The following is a 16993-nucleotide window of genomic DNA, read 5'->3' as shown; positions in this document are numbered from 1 at the left end:
AGGGTCCAATTACACAATAAAATATTTGTTAGTTTTACACAGATTTAATATTGTTAGATGAGTGAAAATATAAGACTGAGATTAACAATAAAAAATGAAAAGATATTCAGTGAAAAATAAAGAATTAATCTCATTCAGCTATCTCTACTCATCCAATAGTCCTAAATCTGTATATAACTAAAAATATTTTACACTGTATAAATGGATCTTAATATATATATATATATATAATTCAAACCCTAAATTTTTTATTTCAAGATTAATCGAGTTGTTGAAGAATAACTAAATTATCACAAATTCAATAATCCAAAACCTCTAGCATCATGCGTTTTTTTTCAAATTCCGTTAAGTTTAATATTGAAATCAATAACAATACTAGTTAACAATTTAATTCTATATCCTAGTCAACAATTTAATAAAACAATACCAATCATCATCAATTTCAGTTTAAGATTTATATTAGATGCGACAATCATGCATATTTGAGCGAGTTCAAATTTTATTTTATTATAATTAAATAAGTTTGTAAATGAACTATACGAACACGAACAAAAATATGTTCATGTTTATTCGTTTAACTTTAATTGAACATGAACAACTAAATAATTTTTTATTAAATCATATTTAAATTTGATATGACCTATTAACATTTGTGAATAATATTTTTTTAAAATATATAAATGCATTTAAGATTTTAATTATTGTTACTTATTTTATTAATTTTGTTCATGAAAGTTAAGGGAGAAATCATAATATCTATAAGACAAAAGCCCATAATTGCATCATTTTCCTCTTTCCAAACCTTCTATGGTCAAGTTGATCCACGTGAATTGCTTTGTCACCAAGATCCACATGTTTTTATATATGTTCTATGTTCAAGTTGATGACTAGGATGATGGAAGGACTTAATTGAAATGATATTAGTACTTTGAGAAGTAAATTAAAACATTTAAAAATTAGGGACCAATTTAAAATATGATACATAATTTAGGGATGTCTAATGCAAACAACAAAAGTATTAATTTTACAATCTCTACTCATTCTCAATTTCTAACATTGTTGTTTTTAATGATCTCTATTTTTTACATTTATAATCGAGAGTTCCTGATTTAGGTTATTTTTAATATAATTATTAAAGTAATAAATTTTACTTTTAGTTTATAGATTCTAAATTAAATATGTTATTGAATCAAAATAATATTTTATTCAAAGATTTATTTAATTATCGTCTAATTTGATAAGATAAATTTATTATAAAAGCCTTGATTAGTTTTAGAAAATACTTTATAAAAGTAGGTCTCCTAATTTCAGGTTGATTAAGATTAAATTAACATAAGAAAGTATATGTCATTATCAACATTATTTTTTTTACTTCCTATTGTTTAAGGTTAATGTTTTTTTCATTAGTGCATGCTGATGAAGATACATGATGAGTAAATACATGTGGTGGCATACACATGGTTTTCAATTCGGAAGTTGGGCAGCAATAATTTCCCGCCCTTAAAACCCAAACATCACATATAATTTAATAAAATATAAGATTTAATTATCACATGTTATGCAGTTTGGCAGCAGTTGTGATTAATCCCACATTTTTAAACCATTGGATCAAATTAAAGTCCATTTACAAGAACTAAATATTACGAAACTAAAAACTCATTTACAAATCTAAGCCTAAACACATTAAACCCATCAGTCATGCCCTTGCGTGAAGACCCATCAAATTAGGGTTTTCTCATATTCTACCAGGTGTCAGCCATTGGATCTAGGGTTGACCCAGTGAACCATATTAAAAATAAAACTAGAGATTTATTACTAACCCTATTTGCTTCTAGCAGCCCATATTAAAAATTTACCCCTTCATTTGATGTTATCACATCCGCCAAACCCAGGTGTTATCCCCGCTGGTGTGTCCCCCTCGTCAGGTCAAAGAGCCTCGAAATGTGGAAGAGGGTGGATTTTCTCCTTATATAACATGCAAGAAGATTCAAAGAAGGAATGAGTTTTGGAGAGCAAAAAACCAAAAAAATAAATGCAACCCAATCACCATCTTCGAACAAGGGAGAAAATTCAAAAAAGAGAAATACAAATTTTGAATCAGATACAAAACCACAAAAAAAGAGAAGGAAACCTATAAAATGATACCTTTGAGAGAGGGTTGTAGTCACTTCTTTGTTGTTCCCAAGGGTAAAACCTCACTTTTAGGATATTGAGGCTTGTGTGAGTAGTTTAGGGGTCTTGAAAATAGGGTGTTTTTATGATTTAGAATCTTTGAAAATTTATTTTAGGCTTTGAATATCTGAGTTTTTGATTCAAAGAAAGACTTAGTGAGATTTAGGCTTCAAGTTTTAGGGAAGTTTTCACAACCGAGACTGATTTACGACGGCAGTCGTACTGGCCGACTTCTTCTCGATATAAGAGAATATGAGATGGAGAGATCATGGGATTTCTTCTTTTAGGAAAAATATGAAAGAAATGCGAAGTGTTTTTTTATCCGTTTAGGGTATAAGTTTGGCTTACATTTAAGAAACCAATTGTCTTGAGAGGTAGAGTCCATGCGTTTAAAGCATGGGTTATTCATACGGGAAGGGTCTCCATATTTGCAATCATCCATTTTAGTCACTAAATAAAGCTTTAATCTTTGTATTTTGAGCATGTTATTTATTCTGCATTTTATTTCAGTCCCTTGAATATGGTTTCATAGTGTCAGATTTCAGCAGGTCAAAATCACTGAGTTGCTGGAGATGCTACCATAACCAAACAATCCAGTGTTATGCTATAAATTCAATATAACATAACATGAAGACATTGTATGTTTGTTACGAGTACAATATTGTATGTTGTTCTACATTCAAAATGGAATTAAGAAACAGGTGAGGAGATAAATAGTGCAAAAATTGAATTAATTACCTATAGCCGGTGGTTTATCCTGAGGTTTCAATGTTGGGAAGAGAAAATCCTCATGTTAAAACATAACATGCAACATCTTATGAGTGCCGATTAAAATTCGATTGAATCTCATTTGTGAGTGATTTATATACAGATACACAAACATATTAGAGAGAACCTTGATATACCGTGAATCTGTTAATAACATAGCTAGCCGATTGATACCCAATCCCCAACCACCTATTAGTGGTAATCCATACTCAATTAAAACACATAATGTTTCATCTAAAGCCATTGCTTCATCATTACCTGATTGTCGATCCTGACATTCCAAAATCTTCACCCGATTGCTTCATCACCATGCTTCACAATGGAATGGAATTAAACGAATTCAGCTTCATCATCCAAGCCTAACTTTGAATTTCCTATAAAATGGTATTACCTTGAATGTCCCATAAACTTTGACATAAAAAGATAAATTTGGAGGAAATAAATAAAAAAACACATCTTATGATGAAAATGGTCAAATACCTCATATCATCCATAACTTGCACTTTCGCACCGCCACCATGCAAGTCATAGAAGAACATCTTTGAATTGGATGCTCTTTTCCTTATAATTCACCCCAGAATAAACTAAACATAATAGAGTCATTTCAAAATAAATAAATGAACACAACCATGATACATTGGATGGTATATGATGGGAGTGGGAGGGTCTCGTTAAATACCAGCTAAAGACACTGCAACATCCTCAATATGTTACTCATTGCCTAATCTTCCATATTCATCTATATATTCGACTATAAACATTGATGTGAAGAATTTATGAGGATATGGATTTTTTCCTTCTGCCTTTTGAGCTATAAGAAAATTTACCCTATTCTCATGGAATTGCTGATAAAAAAGGAGTTTAACATTTTTCCAAGAGGTCACTTAAATCTTTATGAATTTTGTATTTCTGCTCAACTTTCTCAATCAATGAAGCTCTTTGTATAGTGTTCAAAGCTTTTGTAGGTTTTCACAAGGACACTTAAGAACAAAACTCAGTGGAAATACAAGTGAGATGCTTTGGCTTGCCAGCATTGAATCGCCAGAATAATGCAATTGTATAATGAACAAAGCAATTATGTATAATTAGCTCCGCTATCACTGTTTCACTATTTTCATTCTTCATACATTTATGTCTCATTGGAAATATTTGTTCAAATCAATGATCTTGACACATGATGGTATGGGCCTTCATCATGCCCAAAATTCACTGATATGAAAATTCAAAATGCATTCAAAATTGTTTCTTGCTTATATGAGCTTTCAAAATGCCCCACATGGATCATTTTTGTCTGAAATGGGCCTTCAAAATGCCCTAATTTTTTTCATGCTAATGTGAGCCTTCAAAATACCCCACATGGATCATTTCTGTCTAAAATGGGCCTTCCAAATGCCCCAACATTCTATTTCTGGTTGAAATGGGCTTTCAAGATGTCCCAACATTCTAAACTGTAAAGCTTACTCTCAATGATTATTGGATTTGAATCTCATGATCCCCACGAGGTCCAATTTGGATAATGCCTTATTAAGGGTACTCATAGCTCTATTCGTGACCAAATCTGTTAATCTTGAATGCTCTCATTCCAGTGTTACTAAACAATAATGTTGTTAAGTAACTTGTGGGATTATCTTCACGTTGTCACAAACTTAAGAAGTGATCAATCCTTCTGACAGAAATGTCTGAAATATGTACTTTTTCTGAATAAAGTTGTCATCTTTGACTGGTCGTATTCTTGCCTTTTTGCTATGCTCTGATATATGTAACCTTTTTTCAAACGAGAAAATCATCCTCTTCTAATCAGGTTGCTGATAATGTCACAATAGAGTGTTACAAGTTCTCTCTTCCAACCCTCATGATCTTCGGACCACTTGTTTTCAAGAATGTAAAGTGTTTCATCATTTTAGCATTGCTCATTATTTTTCTCAAACAGAGGTATAACAGACATCAACTTGCTTCAAGGACCTTCCTCATTTGAGACTGTCCTGTTTAAAAATGTTTTTCCTCCTTTCGTTATCAAATAATGAAAGAATTTTGTTAAGTATTGTTTCTTACAGGTTTAAAATAGAATCAAATCAAAAGCATGAGTTTAAAGAATATCAAAAGAATCAACAACTCTTTAATGTTTAAAAGTTATAGTTCTTTGACAAGTATCAAGATTTATGGTAAGTTTCAGGTTGGCTTTCCTATTTTCTATGGTTACATATATTGAAGATGTCACTCCTCTCTAACTCTTTGTGAACATTGCCAGCCTCACATTCTTGACTTAGTATTTTAACTGGATGCGGACAAAATGATGCAACTAGCATAGCCAATTACTAGACCTTCTAGAATACCTCTATTTCACTTCTCTAAAATCTTCCCTTTAACCAAAGCAATGCGAAAATATCAATCTAAAAATGAAATTTCTGTGTGCTTGTGTGTAGTTGACTATAACAGGTGTTCCTTAACTCCCTTATAATAAATTCTTATGTAACAACTTTTTGACATTTTGGCTAGCTGAATTCAGCTTTATTGTATATAATAATATAATCACCTTTATCAGGCTAGTTGAATATTATCCATAAAGTTGGGGCGATTAACTAATTGCTCAAGAGGGACAACTCAAGCTTTATTGTGTATATAATAATATAACATGGGTATACAACTCCAACTTGTTCAGAAGAACCTGTTATAGTCTAGGTTATTTGGTGGAAATCAGAAAATCTCATCATTAGAGTTCAATTCCCAAGCAACTGACTTTACTTGATTATGAAGATTTCATCATCGAACATCATCAATAGAAAAGTAGTCTAGCCAATTTTGCAAAGTCACACAAAAGATGTCCTATGTTGTACGATCTTATATGTAAATACCAAGCCTTTTATCTAATTCTTTGCACTGGAGAATGATATCTCATATTTGTAGAAAGGGAAAATGTTTGGGTATATTTCATTTGAGGTAAGGTCAAGGCCCTTGTTTTACCAGTTTTGAATCTTGATACTTTATCAAAGATGTATAACTCTAATTATAAAGAGTTTTAATCCAGTGATATTCAAAGAAATTCAAGATTGCAAAATTGATTCAATGCTCATAACCTTAATAGCAATACAAATTTATTTATTACACAAAAGGCGGAGAGAGGAACAAAAAACAAGTTCAAACAAGATACTGAAAATAGAAAGTACTACAGTGGTAGATAACAACTTCCACTTGTTTATTTAGAATGTATCATCATTCCTCGAATGTTCATGCCCCTGATTCAATTAAATTATGAACCTTGCGCTTCAATGCCCCTTTCCTTATCCAATGTGACAACACTTGATTCAATCATGCTTTGATGCCCTACTTTGAGTTTGTCATCCATTATTCCACCAACTATCGTGTCAATATCTCATTATCAACAAGCATCTCTATTTATTTTAACAATAGCCTATAATTGCCCGTAAAATACCCAAATACCCCCAAGTGGAAATAACAAACACTACCTTGATCATAACTATGAGCAGAAGGGTTTGGTAGCACTTTCATTGGTCTTGGTGTAATTTATTGACCTTTAATCAAATGAGGGTACATATCTAAGATGGAAGTTTGGAACACCTCCAAAGTATCTCTCGATCACGTGACTTTCTTTGGTCGATCCAAACAACTACTTGATCATTTCCTTTTGCAATTGTGGGGACTCTGGATGTGGCATTCATTCACATCATCTGTTTTCATTTTTTGATTTGTTGGGCTTTTGTATGTGACTTTGAAGTTTCCTTCGTTGATTACATTTTTAATTAATTCTCCATTTGTCAATAAATTCTCAAATTCCTTCATCGGATTTGCGAACATTAACTCAAAGAAAGGAGTGAGAAGGGAATTACGAAACATATGTGATATATGTTCTTCTAACATGAGAGGTTGAACTTGTGCTGCCACTCTTCTCCATTTTAAAGCATACTCCTTAAATCCTTCATTGGCTTTCATCTTTATTCCTTGAAGATCCTTACGTTTGGGAGATAAACCTTTAACATATCGATATTGTCCCATAAATTCATTAGCTAGGTCAACCCATCTCTTGATCTATTCTCGATTCAAATGATTGTACCATACTATTACTGGCCCAACGAGGCTATCATGGAAGGAGTGAATTAATAAATCATCAGAATTTAAATATCCTTCAATTTTCTACAAAACATTCACAGGTGGATTAGGGGAAAACTGATGCCATCATATTTCTCAAAATCAGGTATCCTGAATTCATGGGGAATAACCAAATCTGGAACCAAGATGAGCTCTCTTGCTTCTAATTCTTTGTGGAGGGCATTAACACCTTTGATATTTCTGATTGCTTCATCTACCCTCTTGAATCCTTCCTCATATTGTGAATAATTAATGAGGTTATTCTTTAGGTTAGAGTGGGATGCCCCAGGGTATGTTATCATTTTCTTCTCATTAATCTGGTAGCATTGTTACTCTTTAGCAATTATCTCTTCTTTATCAGTTGCCATCACCTGAATAATTTGATTCGATCCATCTTGTAGAGAATCTGATGCTTCATTCCTCGTATCTTGATGTAACCCTATCAATTACTTTGGCCACTCATATTGTAATCCCTCACGAGACTTCTCCATTGTTTTTATGATGATGATGCAATAATATGAATAATTTCGGTTTTACTGTTAAAAAACCTTTCAGGAATTATTTACCTTTTTATAATTAATGCATATAATTAATTCATATCGTATCTTGATGTAAATGCGAAAATTGCATAAATAAGAATATGAATGCAAATTGTGCAATGCAAATGCATGTATGAAAAAGATATCAATTAAGAGTGATCATCTTAAAATAGCTTTCATTAAACACAAAAGTTTCGATACATCAAACAAAACTTTACATATAGGGGATAGCTTTCATTCCTAACTTCTCTATTTCCCTTAAAAGGAAAATTAATTTCCACTCATGCTTAGGTGTGGAGTTTTCAATTTGCTTTAATTCTCACGTGAAGCCCGCTAAATCAACTAGTTTATGAGCCACATTTTTTGCTTGAGCATCAACTTCCTTCATGATATTGTCTTTTTCCTTCATCTTTTTTGTCAATTCTTGGAGTTGTAAACAATGTTGTTCATTTTTTCTTGTGAGAGAATATTTCTGTTCAAGAAGTTTATGTACAATATCTCCATAATCATCTAAACATTTCATCAATGTCTTGTTTTTGGTCTTAGTGAATTCTAGTTCAACATCAATCTCACACCGATGAATCTGATATGAATTTTCCATGTTGATTACATCACTATTCAACATTTGATTTTTGGCTTGACATCTTCCCAATTCAATGACAGATGTATTGCACCTTTTGAATGCCCCTACTAGTACTCTTACTGTTGAATACTTTTGGTATTAATCTCGTAGGATCATCAGTTACAAAACTAGCTCGATCATTTATCATAAACTCTAAGTTTGTATGATCCAAAAGACATTGGACTCAATGTTTGAAGGCAAGGCAATTCTCACTGGTATGTCCTTCAGCTCCGGCATGATATTCACAATGAACACTGATATCATACCAATTCGGATACGGAGGTTACAATGGTTTCACATAATGTGGAGTCGCTTCTCGTGATTCAAGTAGCTTCTCATATAACTCTTTATATGATATAGGGATAACATCAAAATGAGAACCGCCTTCTATCTTGGATTTAACCTGAGTTTCCAACGTCGGAAGCAGACTAACAATCGACGATTTCAGATTGCATTATTTCTTCTCATTTCTGGGAGCTTTTACAGTTGTCATCATTTCCTTAAAATATCCAAACAACTTGTGAATACAAATGATAAATGTGTGTAATTTCTCAAATTGGTTAGGATCAGAAATCCCTTGTATATATGAGATTATAGGATTATATTCATTGAGCTCTCTCTCTTTTTGTGCAAGAGTCTCTTTTCCTTTGGCTAAAACAGATATTCTACCCATCATCTTGGATATTTGCTCTCTTATTTCACGTATCTCATTTTGCTCTTCAATGGGCATATGATCTTTGGGTGCATAGTTTTCCTCTATCCTAGGAGTTTCCTTAGGATGTCATTCCTTGGTTGCGTCATAGTTTATTTGATCATAAAACTCCTTGTCCATTAATGAAAATTTTTCAATTTGATGACCACACTCGAATCAATACCTTCTAATCATGTCATGATCATGCAATGCAAACAAAATAAATCAAAATAAACAAGTTAGAGTAAAATAAAATGTATCTATAAAATAGTTAAGAAAAAATAAAATAAAATGGTTAGTACCAATTAATGGAAAGAAAATAAACCTCATGCTTTCTATATATAAATTCTAACCTCATGCTTTCTAGTTCCATGCTTTGTTTGGAAAAATAAACCTAACCGCATGATTACTAGTTCGCATGCATGAAAGAAAATTAAATAAATTAAAAGATGAAAATTAGAGTTTATTTCTCCTTTGTATACACCTATTTGGGTATTCATGGACAAAGTTTCAGCATTGTCTTAGATCGGGTGAATTTCTATGATTTATTATATGCAGGGTTTCAGTTCTAGGAGTATAGGTACTTGAATTGTCCTTGTCGGTGCCCTCTTGGGTGAGCCAGACCCTCAATCCTCACCCATTATAGGCTTAAGCGGACCAAGTTCAATTCGAGAGGGCACATTTCGCTATACCTGACACTAAGAATAAATCCTCATAAATACATAGGATATATGAACCCTAAAAGCTACTTGCTATGTCTGACACAGAGAATAAATTCTCACGAAGACGTCGCTTTCACTCCCGCTTAAAAGGGAAAAGAGCTCAAGTATAGAGCTTATGTTTATATAATGCAAACTGAAAACTAATAGAAAAATCAATTAATAATAATTAGTCAATAATCATAAAAATCTTAGTTTCATGCAATCTAATTCTATACTTTGTTTGGAAAATAAAGTAATATTACATAAATAAAAATAACTCAACAAACTTTCCCTTATGCGTTAACCTTACGAAATTCTTTTTTTGGTTAGGCTCTGCCTAGACTTAAGTTCTAGGTTTGATATATGTTGGGTTTGGCTCTAAGGTAAAAAGGGTTATCGAATTGTCCTTGTTGAGGCCTCCTTAGACTACCAAGCCCTCAATCCTGGTCCATTACAGACTTTCGAATCGATTTTAAATCGAAGGAACACACTTCCTTATGTCCATACGGAGGTGAAAACCACACGAGGAACATAAGGTGTGAGCTCAAGGAATTGTTCCCTATCCCATACGGAGGTGAAAACCACACGAGGGAGTAGTTTCTCATTCAAACTAAATAGGATAGAGCGGGGTTTTAGTTCATGTCATGATAATGCAACGCATAGTGTGTGAGGAAAATTTCTCTAACCTTTGACAAACAACCACTAAAAAATGAAACCTAATATCTTAAAATCAATCAAATATAAATGTTAGTATATAAGGATATAAAATAAAATAAAATAATAAATAAAGAATTGAAAGAAATTAAAAGAATCGTAAATTAAATATATATGAATTATCAATTTCTAACTTATAGAGACAATATATAATCGATTTTCGTAACCGATTTAAGCCTTGACCAGTGATCCCCAACGGAGTCGCCAAGCTATCGTGACCAATTTTCGTCCGAGAACGAATTTCCTTGGCGGAAAACACAAGTGAATAAATAAATGGGTTTTTAAGGAAATGTTTTGGAGTCGCCATCGACCTTTTGGGTTAGGTAGGTCGAATACCTAAAAATTATCTTTTAAAAGAATTTTTTAAGAAAACATCAGTTAAAAGATAAATCGGTATGCATATAACCAAAAAATCATTATTTTTAGTATTAAAAAGGGATTTGTGGTTGCTTACGTTTGGGGAAGAATTAGCACCCCCACAACGCCCAAAATTGGTACTCGTCGATTATAAATTGTCTTTATTAATGGAAATTTAAGAATTCAAATATAAATTTAATTTATGATCCTATTATTTCAAATTCAATCGCATAAAATTATAAGGAAAAATTTAATAATTATATATAACTAAAACTAAAGTAATTATATTTATTTAGATTTTATAGGTAAGATATTTATTTATTTTAAAAATACCAGAATACGACATCTAGTTATTAAGACAACCCTTCCTTTAGTATTAAAAATAAATATTATTATTTGATGAAATTATGAAATTAATCAAAATTATACTTATGAAAATATTTATAATTAAAAGGAAATAAAAAATAAAATAAAATAAAAAGTTAATAATTAAAGTACTAAATTAAAAATATTGAAACATAAAGGGTAATAATAAAATTATAATTAAATAGTGATCAAAATAAACAAAAATTAAAGCTATAGAATTAAATTAAAAAGTAATAAAATTTATGATCAAAATTAAAAACTATTAAAATATTATGGAATAAAATGCAAAATATATAAATTAATAGTCATAAATTGAAATATTATGAAATATAAGTACTAATAGTGTAATTTAACCCTAAATGACTATTCAAGATTAAAATATAAATTATTAATATAATAGGGACTAATAAGCTATTTTACCTAAAACATATATAATATTAGTAGGGACTAAAATATAAATAAAATAAAATGCGAAGTCCAAATTAAAAGGCACAAAAAACATGATTTTAGTGACCAAATTGAAACTATTACAAATTCAAAAGACCACGAAAAAGGTTTTCCATAATGAAATTACGCAGAAGCTCTTCCACAAAACGACGTAGTTTTGAGGAGAGTATAAATAGGTCTTAGATGGACATTTTAAGCTATTCTTCTTCATTTTTCTCTTTTGCTTCTCTCTATAAGGAGAGAGAAGCTCTCTCTTCTCTCTAAACTCCATCATCGGAGGGAGAGTTGGTCATCGACCAGCCACCACCTAACCACCAGTCGGCCACAACCGGCCATTATTCTGGTCACCGCCGGTCACTATTCCGGCCACCAATCACTATTCACGGTGGCCGAAAAATAAAAATACCCCAAATCTTAGATCACACACCTCTAAAGTCAAATCCGACTTTCGTTTCTCTTAAAAACTTCTAAAATTGCCAAGATCTAAATTTATACCTTCGGTTTTTTTTTTGTTTTTTGAAGTCGCTTAGAGGTTCCAATGGTTGGGTAAGTTCTTGCTCTCCTCTCTCTTTCTTTCGGTTATCTACTGTTGGTTGTGGATTGTCTCTTGCTCGTCTTTTATCGTCTCACGTTGTTGTCTATCTTTTTGATTCGTATCTTGCTTTTCTTTCTCTTCCTCGCAGGTTCGGTGGCTTTTATAGCCACCACGATGCTCGTCTTCCTCGGGCAGATTACAAGGGTACCCTTTGGTGAGTCACCAAAGGGTTGCGGCGTGTGCGATGCTCCTATCATCTTCTAGAAGCTTTGCTTGAGGGTGGCATCGTGGCAGCAGCTGACTGGGGAACATAACGGTGGAGCAGTTGGATACGGCATGGAATATCATTGGCGATTAGAGATAGGGTTTTGGAAACCCTAGCTGGATCTAGATCGGGTCTCGTTGGGCTGGGTTTGGACTGGATCGGGTCTTTTCGTTATTGGGTTATGGGATTGATTTGTAAATGGGCTTCGGCCTGATTTACAATAAAATTATTTAGTTATAATAATAATAATAATATAATTATAATAATGAGAATGAGACAAAAACTTAGTGTCTACACTATGTTTCAGTAAGTTTTTGATTCCCGCACTGAAATTTCTAAAGTATCGATCATTAGTGTTATCAATTTGTAACAAAATAATCATTAACTTTATTATTTTGTAACGAAAATGATCACTCCACCGACATCTCGATAAATTCATGACGTGGCAACGTTAATAAAAATATTAATATTTAGTTTTACTCCTAAACTACTGTTAAAACATAAAATAGGTCATTAAAATTATTTTATATCTAATTTATCTCCAAAAGCTATCTAATTTTTTCTTAACTTCTCACCACCTCCACTATATTCGAACCACCTCAACGTTAACAAATAAATTCGACTGTCGATCAAACACTTGTTTTAAAATTACTTAATTTTATTCGGTCGAACCTTTGGCCTCGACTCAAGGATTAGTTGGTGAAGGATTATTGTAAATACTCTCACAAATGATGCATACAAGTACCATGGTGTACATAATTTTTTTTATATATATCTAATAAACATATTTTTTTCATTGGCTTATCGTTGTAGCTAATTTTTTATGCAAATAGAAGCGATTAGTTTTATTTAAAAAAATATATATTCAAAATTATAATAAAAATTTACAACCATGAACGTAAACTATACATATAATTATGGCACATTCTTATAATCTTTGACATAAAAATTAGACAGTAAAATCATACAACAACCATACAAAGAAAAGATTAAAAACTCATCCAAACACTCGAACAAAAAAATAGATATGAATATAACCTATTGCATCAGTAAAAGGACCACAATAGAGGATCAAACTATTGAAAGACCATCGAAAATTGTGAATCAGAGTTGAACGTCATGAGAAAACTATCCCTGAATGCAAACTGTATATTCAAATCCAATCTAAGGATCCAAAGCAGGGAAGATCAGTAGAATAACAATTAAACAACATCTTGATCAGTCGAGACTACATCAAATCCAACACCAAGAAAATTAAACAAAAAGAACAACCAAACAATTGATAAACAAGACCGAAAATGTGACAAAGGCAAATAAAGTATGTCATAAAGGCGGAATTACTGAAAAGTAAAGAAACAAAAGAAGAATAAAGATGTGATATAAAAAAAATAAAGAATATGAATGATCAACGATTAACATCAGTATTTGTAACACCCCCAACCCGTATCCGACCCGAATACGAGTCTGAGGTGTCACATTGACTTTTCAAACTTTGACACTTAAAGAAAAATAGGGAAATTTAAAACATTCATTTCAATAAAAACGGTTTATTTACATGGATTGACCAAAACAACCAAAATCGATCAGAGCATTTATAACTGACACTTTACTTACATGCCAACATGCTATACACGATAAAATACATACTTTATCAGTTACTTCTAATCTGATCCGCTAGCAGTGCTGCTGTTCTTGCTACCCTATTTCCTCTCTTCCAGATTCTTGGTACCTACGTGTAAATCACTTACACGCTAAGTCATAGACTTAGTAAGTCAATAAATAAACATGTAGCTATATATATTCATGAATATGCATTTTTACCATTTGATCATGACATTTCAATATGCATGTATATATTTCACTATAACCAATATAATCATGTCATGTACATATGAAACTTATCTTCTTGTATCACTTTCACCTTAATTTATCTTTCAATTGCCCATGTACATTATTGAGAACAGAGGTATTTGAGTACATTGAGGTTGTGCACTAATGCTGTCACCACAGCTCAATAAATTCCCTCATGAGGCACCGAACATTTGTTCAGTATTTGTCCCGAAGGACCACTATGTCCCGAAGGACCACTGATTGTTCCCAAGAACCACTATGTCCCGAAGGACCACTGATTATCCCTCGACTCATGGCATGCCAATTATACCTATAGCTCTCGTATCATATAACATGGGCTTAATTATGAACATTTTTCTCATTTCATATCTCTTTCATCACTTTTAATATAAACACATATAATCATTTTCATTGATCCACATACCTGGATTGTTTCTCTTGTAATGGCATTCATTCCCATAATATCATATTAAAGCATAATGAATTATGCATGAAATCACTATAAAGATAATACATGTAAGCATGTACATAAATATTAAATCATGAATTCAACTATCAGAGATAGACTTATCACAAGTCTTATCTCTATACACTTTAATTAGAAAATGCACTCACCTTAGCCTTGCTCGTTTTGACTCGATACTAATCCTTTGATTGTTCCGGAACAGACTTATGTTCTATATCTACATAATAATACATTAATACATATCAGTATACTAATGAATACATGCTAAAATATCACTTCTTAGACTAAAACAAAGGATAACTTTATCTTTAATGAGGGTATGCATCGATGCACTCTATAGTGTATCGATTCATTCCTTAACGGGTGCATCGATGCACTACTTATGCATTGGTGCATGAATCACATTCAATGTTTGTATTTTAAACGAGTGTATCGATGCATCAATGGCATTCGATGTTCATTTATTTGAGAGTGCATCGGTACACCTTGAAGGTGCATCGATGCACTCAACCCAGAATTACCATTTTCAACACGAAATTTACCCCTTTTCAACACAACTCTTCGTATTTCACTTCCTTTAAAATTTCTAACTCACATACATATTCTTACACTCATTACTACTCAATAACCACTTCTTTAAACTTAAAATCCAATCTCCCACATAGAATTCAAGAATTTCACCCAAATTCCAACATGATCAAAATCTAATTCTAATTCTTCATCTTCCTTAATTAGGTAGATGACAAGTCAAATTCAACTTCTTATTCCAATTATAGACTCCATTTCAAAATTTCATTCAAAAACTTTAAATCCTTCTACACTCTTCATTTTGTTGTTTTACAACAAACTAAGCTTTCCTTAAGCTTAATTAGCATCTAAGGAGAAAAACCAAACTTAAATTTCAGCAAACCATTAACTTTTAAGAAATCTCATCTTTGCTTTGCTTTGCTTTCTTCACGTGTGGAGAAATAAGAGAAGAAGAGAACTCTAGAACCTTTATTTTTTTTTCTTCTCTTTAACGTGGAGGTAATTTATATATATATATAAATCCCTTCTTAATTAATTTCCTTGCCAAAAGACCATTTTATCCTTCTATTCTTTCTTCCTTGCAAATTAACCCTATATCAAATTATCATACTATTCAATTATTCTACTTTAATCATCAAATTATGAATTTTTACAATATAGTCTCTAACCCGTTATTGAGGCTGTTACAAATTTCTCCCCTAAAGAAAATTCGTCCTCGAATTTTCATTGCACGAAGAGATGGGGGTACTGAATCCTCATGTCCTCTTCACGTTCCCATGTTGCTTCTTCTATCTTGTGATTCCTCCATAACACTTTAACTAATGGAATGGTCTTGTTTCTTAGTTGCTTAATCTCGTGAGCTAAGATTTTTAATTGGTTCCTCTTTATAAGTCAAATCCGGTTGAACCTCAACCTCTTTTGGAGTCACAATGTGGGAGGGATCAGATCGATACTTCCGAAGCATTGAGACATGAAAGATATTGTGAATTTTCTCCATTTCAAGTGGCAACGCCAGCTGATATGCCACTGGTCCAACTCTCTTTACAATTTCATATGGTCCAATGAATCAAGGACTAAGTTTTCCCTTACGTCCAAACCTCAAAACTTTCTTCCATAGAGATACTTTGAGAAACACTTTATCTCCAACTGGATATTCTATCTATTTTCTCTTTAAATCCGCGTATGATTTTTGTCTATCAGTTGCTGCTTTGAGATTACTTTGAATTACTTGAACTTTTTCTTCCACTTCCTGGATCAAATCTGGACATAGAATTTCTTTGTCTTTAAGCTCAAACCAATTTAAAGGCGTACGACATTTTCTTCCATAAAGAGCTTCATAGGGAGCCATTTTGATGCTTGATTGATAACTATTGTTGTACGCAAATTCAGCAAGTGGCAAGTACCTTTCCCATGTTCCTTTGAACTCGATAACACAAGCTCTCAACATATCTTCCAAAATTTGGATTGTTCTCTCCGATTGCCCATCGGTTTAAGGATGAAACGTTGTACTGAAATTCAACCATGTCCCCAACGCTTTATGTAATGATTTCCAAAACCGTGAAGAAATCTAGGATCTCGATCTGAAACAATAGAATTAGGTACTCCATGTAGACGTATAATACAACAACAACAACAACAACAACAAAACCCAATTCCATATCCAATGGGGTAAGGGGGAGGTAGGGTAGTAGGCTGCCCCCAACGCCAGGTTGAGAGTAGCTTCCGTGGAAGACCCTTGGCAGTCAGAAAATTAAAAATATAGATAAAATGCAATGCATGTATAAATAAACACATAAATACATAGTTGAACAATATTCATATGCAGTCATTAATATCATTAATATCATATGCGCGTCTGTAATAGGTA

This window comes from Hibiscus syriacus, unplaced genomic scaffold (assembly GCF_006381635.1).
Source record: "Hibiscus syriacus cultivar Baekdansim isolate YM2019G1 unplaced genomic scaffold, ASM638163v2 tig00111741_pilon, whole genome shotgun sequence".
Classification (NCBI taxonomy): Eukaryota; Viridiplantae; Streptophyta; class Magnoliopsida; order Malvales; family Malvaceae; genus Hibiscus; species Hibiscus syriacus.
The sequence above is the reverse complement of the archived record's forward strand: the minus strand, read 5'-3'. Positions refer to the sequence as shown.